The sequence below is a fragment of the Archocentrus centrarchus genome, chromosome 7, assembly GCF_007364275.1.
Source record: "Archocentrus centrarchus isolate MPI-CPG fArcCen1 chromosome 7, fArcCen1, whole genome shotgun sequence".
NCBI lineage: Eukaryota > Metazoa > Chordata > Actinopteri > Cichliformes > Cichlidae > Archocentrus > Archocentrus centrarchus.
Window position 1 is genome coordinate 35,965,611 of NC_044352.1, and position 9,349 is coordinate 35,974,959.

Genomic DNA, 9,349 nt, shown 5'->3' on the forward strand with positions numbered 1-9,349 from the left:
GGGTGATTTTAACATCCATGTAGATGCTGAGAATGACAGCCTCAACACTGCATTTAATCTATTGTTAGATTCAATTGGCTTCTCTCAAAATGTAAAGGAGCCCACCCACCACTTTAATCATACTCTGGATCTTGTCCTGACATATGGCATAGAAACTGAAGACTTAACAGTATTCCCTGAAAGCCCCCTCCTGTCTGATCATTTCTTAGTAACATTTACATTTACTTTAATGGATTACACAGCAGTGGGGAATAAGTTTTATTACAGTAGAAGTCTTTCTGAAAGTGCTGTAACTAAGTTTAAGGATCTAATTCCTTCATTGTTATGCTCTTCAGTGCCAACACAGTGCAGAGCAGCTACCTAAACTCTGCTCCCAGTGAGGTCGATTATCTCATCAATAGTTTTACATCCTCACTGCGTATAACTTTGGATACTGTGGCTCCTCTGAAAAGGAAAGCTTCAAATCAGAAGTGCCTGACTCCGTGGTATAATTCACAAACGCACAGCTTAAAGCAGATAACCCGAAAGCTGGAGAGGGAATGGCGTCTCACTAAATTAGAAGATGCTCATTTAGCCTGGAAAAAGAGTTTGTTGCTCTATAAAAAAGCCCTCCGTAAAGCTAGGACATCTTACTATTCATCATTAATTGAAGAAAATAAGAACAACCCCAGGTTTGTTTTCAGCACTGTAGCCAGGCTGACAAAGAGTCAGAGCTCTGTAGAGCCGAGTATTCCTTTCACTTTAACTAGTAGTGACTTCATGGATTTCTTTACAAATAAAATTTTAGACATTAGAGAAAAAATTATTCATAACCATCTCAAAGATTTATCTTCATGTTCGGCTGCTTTCAGCACTGCTGGTATTTGTTGAGACTCTTTGGCTCCAGTTGATCTTTCAGAGTTAACTTCAATAGTTACTTCCTCCAAACCAGCAACATGTTTGTTAGATCCCATTCCTACTAGACTGTTCAAAGAAGTCTTTCCAATTATTGATGCTTCTATCTTAAAAGTGATCAACCTGTCTTTATTAGTTGGCTGTGTACCACAAGCCTTCAAGGTGGCTGTAATTAAACCGCTACTTAAAAAGCCATCACTGACCCAGCTGTCTTAGCTAATTATAGGCCAATCTCCAACCTTCCTTTTCTCTCAAAGACTCTTGAAAGAGTATTTGTAAAACAGCTAACTGATCATCTGCAGAGGAACGGTTTATTTGAAGAGTTTCAGTCAGGTTTCAGAATTCATCCTGGGCCTCTCTGTGTGGAGTTTACATGTTCTCCCCATGTTTGCATGGGTTTCCTCCCACAGTCCAAGGACATGCAGTTAGTGGGATTAGGTTAATTGGTAAATTGCCCATAGGTGTGAATGGTTGTCTGTCTCTCCATGTTAGCCCTGCAACAGACTGCTGACCTGTACAGGGTTTACCCTGCCTCTCACCCTATGGCAGCTGGGATAGGCTCCCAGCCTCCCTGCGACCCTGCAAAGGATAAGCAGAAGAAGATGGATGGAAAAATGCAGCCTGAAGCTGCGTTGATGGAACTTCCAACAAGAGAATGAAAAGAGTGACAGAGCACTTGCACTGCTCAGTGTAGTGCTGCTGGGTTTTTTTTTGTTTTTGTTTCTTTGTTTTACTTTTTTAGCCTGTTTATTAGATTTGACTGAAAAGAATGAATGAAGAGAATGTTTGCATGGAATAGTTTTGGTGATTTGCAATGGAAAATGTCTGAAAGGTCAGACTGATTAACATTTTATTTTATTAGATTTTCAAAACTTGCTTCACCATTTGTAGTACCTGTAGTTCAGCTAGTGAAAATACTTCAGCATCAAATGCTATCAAAACATTTGGGAACCACCAAGTTTTTGTGAAGAAAGCGCCATCTCTTGGTGACACTCTGCAATTGAGCGAAAGGGGCGTGTTCATGGTGGAAAGCAGATTTGCCCCAGTATATTATATAGTATATGTGTGTACATATACTATATACAGTATATGTACACATATACTGTTTATAGTATATGTACACATATACTATAAAGAGTATATATATCTGTAAGTATACGTATTTCCGTATGTATCTGTATGTATGTATACTTTTGACCGTGTCTGGATTAGAGAAAATTCTAAATAAATTAAAAATTCTGCACCCAGTTCTTGTTTATTAAAGTCATTAAAGATGTATGCTGTACAGTAATTCCACCCTCAAAAATGAAGAGTTCAAAGAAGTTATTAAAAGTCCAAAATTACATTTATGCCAATGATGAGTGTATGGAAACTTCTGACTACAACTGTATATCTAGAAGCTGGTCCATTGAAAATGATTGTTTAATAAGGATTAAATAAATGTGATTATTTGTTATGGTGACCCTGTCCAGTCAGTCTGTGAGGGCCTGTGGTTTCTCTCTATTGTTCCTTGCTTATAGGTATTACAGTTGTCTTATTTCCATCCATCCATCCATCCATTTTCTTCCGCTTATCCGGGGCCGGGTCGCGGGGGCAGAAGCCTAAGCAGAGAAGCCCAAGCTTCCCTCTCCCCAGCCACCTCCTCCAGCCCATCCGGAGGGACCCGAAGGCGTTCCCGGGCCAGCCGAGATACACAATCTCTCCAGCGTGTCCTGGGTCTACCACGGGGCCTCCTCCCGGTGGGACATGCCCGGAACACCTCACCCAGGAGGCGGCCAGGAGGCATCCTAATCAGATGCCCGAGCCACCTCAACTGGCTCCTTTCGATGTGGAGGAGCAGCGGCTCTACTCCGAGCCCCTCCCGGATGGCCGCACTCCTCACCTTATCTCTTATCTCTAAGTTGTCTTATTTACCAAGGCTAAATCAGTTTTGGGCTTGTGGTAGCCTAATTGATGAAGATGGTGGGAGTTTATAGCATGCACTTAAATAAACCACTGACTGCAGTTGCTGTCCATGGTGCTGATCAAAAGCTGGAATGATGATATTACTGATTATTGTTAGTTAATATTATTTTTGCAGTTTGTGTGTGTGTGTGTGTGTGTGTGTGTGTGTGTGTGTGTGTGTGTGTGTGTGTGTGTGTGTGTGTGTGTGTGTGTGTGTGTGTGTGTGTGTGTGTGTGTGTGTAATTGAGAGTGTGAAAGAGGGAGGGAGAGAAAGTAAGATAGTGTGTGAACTTTTGATAGGAAGATAGTAAAACATTGAGACCAATTCCCATAAGTGTTTTCATACCATCCCGAGTTCATAAACTCCTCACCTTTCTTGGACTTTGGAAAACTGGACTGTCAAAACCAATAGTTAACCTGCTGTTCTTTGGGAGACAGTGTTTTAGCTCATCTTGAGTCCACTGGTGTTTCTTTCCCAGGTACTTCTTTTCTGATCCATATGTAATGCCTTTTTCAAAAATTGGGGTGAGAGGTTAAGGTTAGCAATATGGAGGTTAGGGGGTCAGGATTAGAATTCAAGTCACATTTTAACTATACATGTAGCCTGGCAACTCCAGGCTACATGCCAATGTATCCTTGGGCAAGATACTTAACCCTAAGTTGCTCTCCGACCGTTCTGTCGGAGTATGAATGCGTGTGAATGCTAGTTAATTAAAAAAGCACTTAGCTTAATTAATGATGGAAGTGCTTGTATGAATGGGAGTGCATGGGTGAATGCAAAACAGGTTGTATAAGCGCTTTGAGTGCTCTGATTGAGTAGAAAAGCGCTATATAAGAACTAGTCCATTTACCATTTACCATCCATCCATCCATTCATTCTCTTCCGCTTATCCGGGTCCGGGTCGCGGGGGCAGGAGAATAAGCAGAGAAGCCCAGGCTTCCCTCTCCCAGCCACCTCCTCCAGCTCATCCGGAAGGACCCCAAGGCGTTCCCAGGCCAGCCGAGAGATATAATCTCCCCAGCGTGTCCTGGGTCTACCACGGGGTCTCGTCCCGGTGGAACATGCCCGGAACACCTCACCCAAGAGGCGGCCAGGAGGCAAGTTTCCTTCAAAGGGAGGCCAGCCACCCTTCAAAGAAAACTCATTTCTGCCACTTGTATTCGCAATCTTATTCTTTCGGTCACTACCCAAAGCTGGTGACCATAGGTGAGGTAGGAACGTAGATCGACCGGTAAATTGGGAGCTTCGCTTTTACACTCAGCTCCCTCTTCACCATGACAGACCAGTGCAGCGTCCACATCACTGCAGAAGCAGCCCTGATCCGTCTGTCGATCTCCCACTCCCTTCTCCCATCACTCGTGAACAAGACCCCGAGGTACTTGAACTCCTCCACTTGGGGCAAGAACTCGTCCCTGAGCCGGAGAGGGCACTCCACCCTTTTCCGGCTGAGGACCATGGCCTCAGACTTAGAGGTGCTGATTCTCATGCCAGCCAGCATTCACACTCGGCTGCGAACCATTCCACTGCAAGCTGGAGGCCACCCCCTGATGAAGCCAACAGGACCTCATCATCTGCAAAGAGCAGAGATGAGACTCTGAGGCCACCAAGGAAGAAGCCTTCCGCCACCTGGCTATGCCTAGAAATTCTGTCCATAAAAATTATGAACAGAATTGGTTACAAAAGGCAGCCCTGATGGAGTCCAACACCCACAGGAAACGAATCCGACTTATTACGGGCTATATGGACCAAGCCCTCACTGGTGCTCTCACTCTCACACCCATACTCCACCAGGACCTCCCACAGCACACCCCGAGGAACATGGTCAAATGCCTTCTCCCAATCCACAAAGCACATGTAGACTGGTTGGGCAAACTCCCATGCACACTCAAATATCCTTGAGAGGATGAAGAGCTGGTCCAGCGTTCCGCGACCAGGACGAAAACCGCATTGTTGCTCCTGGATCCAATGTTCGACTAACGGGCGGACCCTCCTTTCCAGCACCCTGGCATAGACCTTACCAGGGAGGCTGAGGAGTGTGATCCCCTGAAAGTTGGAGCACACCCTCCAGTCTCCCTTCTTAAAGATGGAGACCACCACCCAGTCTGCCAATCCAATGGCACTGCCCCAGATCTCCACGCGATGTTGCAGAGGCGTGTCAACCAAGACAGCCGTACAACATCCAGCGCCTTCAGGAACTCAGGGCGAATCTCGTCCACCCCAGGGCCCTGCCACCAAGGAGCTGTTTATAAACCGTGTGAGTAGACTCCTCCTGAGTCGCCTGATGGTTTGCCAGAATCGCTTCGATGCTGTCCGGAAGTCTTTTTCCATAGCCTCACCGAACTCCTCCCACACCCGAGTTTTTGCTTCGGCCACTGCCCGCGCTGCATTCCACTTGGCCTGCTGATACCTTTCAACTGCCTCCGGAGTCCCACAGGCTAACCAAGCTCAATAGGACTCCTTCTTCAGCTTGATGGCTCCCTTCACCTCCGGTGACCACCATCTGGTTCGGGGGTTACCACCACGACAGGCACCTTGCAGCCACAGCTCTGAGCAGCAGCCTCAGCAGTGGAGATGTAGAACATGGTCCATTCGGACTCATTGTCCTCAGCCTCCCTTGGAATGCTGTCAAAGTTCTGCCAGAGGTGGGAGTTGAAGATCTCCCAGGCTGGGGCTTCTGACAGGCGTTCCCAGCGCACCCTCACAATACGCTTAGGTGTGCCAGGTCTGTCCAGTATTTTCCCTCGCCACCTGATCCAACTCACCACCAGGTGGTGATCAGTTTACAGCTCAGCTCCTCTCTTCACCCGAGTGTCCAGAACATAAGATCTGATGATACGATTACAAAATCGATCATCGACCTGCTACCTAGGGTGTCCTGGTGCCATGTGCACTTATGGGCATCCTTATGTTCGAACACACTGTTCGTTATGGACAAACTGTGGTTTGCACAGAAGTCCAATAACAAAACACCATTCGGGTTCAGATCGGGCAGGCCGTTCTTCCCAATCACGCCCCTCCAGGTCTTACTGTCATTGCCCACGTGAGCGTTGAAGTCTCCCAGCAAGACTATGGAGTCACCAGATGGAGCACTCTCCAGCACCCCGCCCAGCGACTCTGAAAAGTGTGGGCACTCTGAACTGTCATTCGGTGCACAAGCGCAAACAACAGTCAGGACCCATTCCCCGGCCTGAAGGCACAGGGAAACAACCCTCTCGTCCACCGGTGAAAACTCCGACGTGCAGGCAGCAAGCCGGGGGGATACCAAAATACCCACCCCAGTTCACCGCCTCTCACCGAGGGCAACTCCAGACTGGAATAGAATCCAGCCCCTCTCCAGGAGACTGGTTCCAGAGCCCAGGCCATGCGTTGAGGTGAGCCCAACTATATCTAGCTGGTATCTCTCAACCTCACACACTAGCTCAGGCTCCTTCCCCACCAGAAAGGTGACATTCCATGTCCCAGTAGCCAGTCTCAATAGCCAGGGATCAGTCCCCCAGGGCCTCCGCCCTTGGCCACCGCCTGACACACACTGCACCCAACCCCTACGACGCCCCCTGCAGGTCGTGGGCCTACAGGAGGCCGGGCCCATGTAATCTCTTTGGGCTGCACCCGGCCTGGGGAGCTCCCTCCCCAGGCCTGGCTCCGGGTGGGGCCCCGGTAACCCTATCCCGAGCAGGGTAAACTGTTCCCTCGTTGTTGCAGACATAGGGGTCTTCTGAACCGCTCTTTGTCTGGACCCTCACCCAGGACCAGTTTGTCCCCCTACAAGGGGGACAAGCCCCCGGGCAATATAGCTCCTGGGATCACTGGGACACACAAACCCCTCCACCACGATAAGGTGGCGATTCACAGAGGATTCACATTTTAACTATACACACAGCACTTTATTCTAAGCACTTTATCTGAGTGCTTAAGTGAGGAGTTTCCTGTTTGGACAACTTATTATTTCAGCTGGGTGCCTGATGACTGGTAGTGTGTACATGTTAATTGCTTGGATTATTATTTCTGCTGTTGAACTAGCTTCTCATCATCTGTTGTGGGGTGGCTGTTCGATTTCTGGCTGTTCTGGGCTGCATGCCAATGTATCCTTGGGCAAGATACTGAACCCCAAGTTGCTCTCTGACGCAAGCATTGGAGTGTGAATGCTAGACAATAAAAGCACTTAGCTTAGTTTCATACGGAAGTGCTGGTGTAAACGTGTTGTATAAGCACTTTGAGTGCTCAGAGTAGAAAAGCGCTATATAAGAACTAGTCCATTTACAATTACAGATGTACCCTTGATAGCGCTGATGTTCCCCAGTGGGCGTGGATAATTATTCAAGACTGGTTTGAAGAACAGAATCAAACGGTCAGCATTTTAGATTATATTCAGGACTTCTTGCTGCTCAGATGTAAATGTTTAAATTCTGTGAAGGTATGCTGCACTTGTCTGATAAGATTTTTATTTTAACAATATTTGAAATCCTACTGTTTACATAAATTCATTGATATTTTAATAAAATCAATTTAAATATTTTCTTGTGTTGAATTTATTGTTTATTGGTCTATTTAAAAGCATTTTAGCAATTCAAAATAAAAGGAGAAAAAATATTTTTGGCTGAAATATTAACCACTAACACAATAAAAGAATTGTATTTTTTAACTAGTTTAATGACATTTGTGTGGTTTACAGAAAATGTCGACAATTAAGTAGGCAACTGTGACATTGTAGAACAAAATATGAGGTCAGTAACTAACAGTGGTTCAACCACATGTTGTTTAGTGCCATGGCCAATTTATCTAAAAGAAACACTTAAAATTTTAATATTAATTTATGTGTAAATTGCATTCTCAGCATTTTGATAGTTATATTCATTATTGTTAATAACATAAGCCCAGGCGGTGTTCATTTGGAACAAGTAAAATGTCCTAAGTCTCAATTTTCTAAATATAATCTGAAGATGAATCAAGAAAAGGCAGGACAGTCACACTGGGTGCCCCAATGCAATACAGAACACTCCTTCCAGCAATGATTGCAATAATTAAAAAGCTTATTTAAACGTGTATGAAAACAGAAACACAACAGTTTATCAACAGATTAACAGACCTAATCTTCTGTTATAAATCTTCTGAATAATTTTATTGTATACATCTTTGATATGAAATTAATTTTAATATCAAAGATAACCCGAGTGAATACAAAATGCTTTTTTTTTTTAAATTGATGATTCCATAATTTAGGAAAAAAAGCACCCCCAACCCCATTTTCTGGAAAACCAAGTTTGATTTCCTTTAGCCTGACCCAGACCTGATTACAGATAGACCTGCTAAAGGAAGAAATCACTCAAATGGAACCTGTCTTACAAAGTGAAGTAGGCAGAAAGATCTCAGAGTAACACATCATGCCACGATCTAAAGAAACGAAGAACAGATGAGCGCCATCGGTCTGGAAATGGTTACAAAGCCTTAGAAATGGCTTTGGAACTCCAGCAAACAAAGTTTTGGCTGTGGTCACCTGGGTGGCTTAGTGGTGAAGCCGGCGACCACATACATGTGCGGGCGGCACGGGTTCGAGTCCCTGCCCGTCGCCAGCTTGCCTGCGTGTCTTCCCCTGTATCTTTCCCCCTATTCCTGTCTCTCTCCACTGCCCATAAAAGCTGCTGTGGGCAAAAAAAAAAAAAAAGAAGTTTTGGCTTGCTGGACTAAAAACAAAAAAAAAAAGTTTTGGAGTGGCCCAGTCAACATCCGGACTTGAATCCAAATGAGATGCTTTGGCATGACCTTCAACAGGCCTTCCATGCTCAAAAATCCTCCACTGTGGCTGCATTAAAACCATTCTACAAAGACGAGTGAGTAAAAATTCATCCACGGTAATGTGAAAGACTATTGCAAACACTTGACTGCAGTTCTTGCTGCCAAGGTTGGCAGTCAGTTATTGGGTTTAGGGGCAATTGCTTTTTCATCCAGGGCCAGGTAGGTTCAGATAGCTTTTCCCCCCTAAATCAATGAAATCATCATTTAAAAACTGCATTTTGTATTTACTTGGCTAAACACCACTCCACCGTGCTGCTGAGGTCACGCTAACATTACAATTTCAGGAGTACATTTATGTGAAGAGTAAATGTTTTTCCTTTTTTTTTTAGAAGTGTAAGGAATGAGGATATGTATTACAGAAATGAGATGCATTCAGGACCAGCCTAATTATTATGATTATTACTTTTATTTTACCAGGAATCTAATCTACCTGTTCATACATTGAGTGTGACCATGTTCAAAAGATGCCAACACACAGGCATTATGTGTTAAAGCAGTATTAGTTTAAAAACAGTGGTATAGCCTGTATCTCAGTGTGTATTTGGGTGGGATTTATTAACAGATCTACTTGTCAGATTTTCTGAAAGAAATGCAAAACTGAAGTAAGAAAATCTGACACCCAGTGGTCTTTAAAAATTGTAGCATCGTGAGTTGAGACGTTGAGACCGCAATAGGTTACATGCAATTTAATGTAAAAGCTGCATTTAACAACTACCA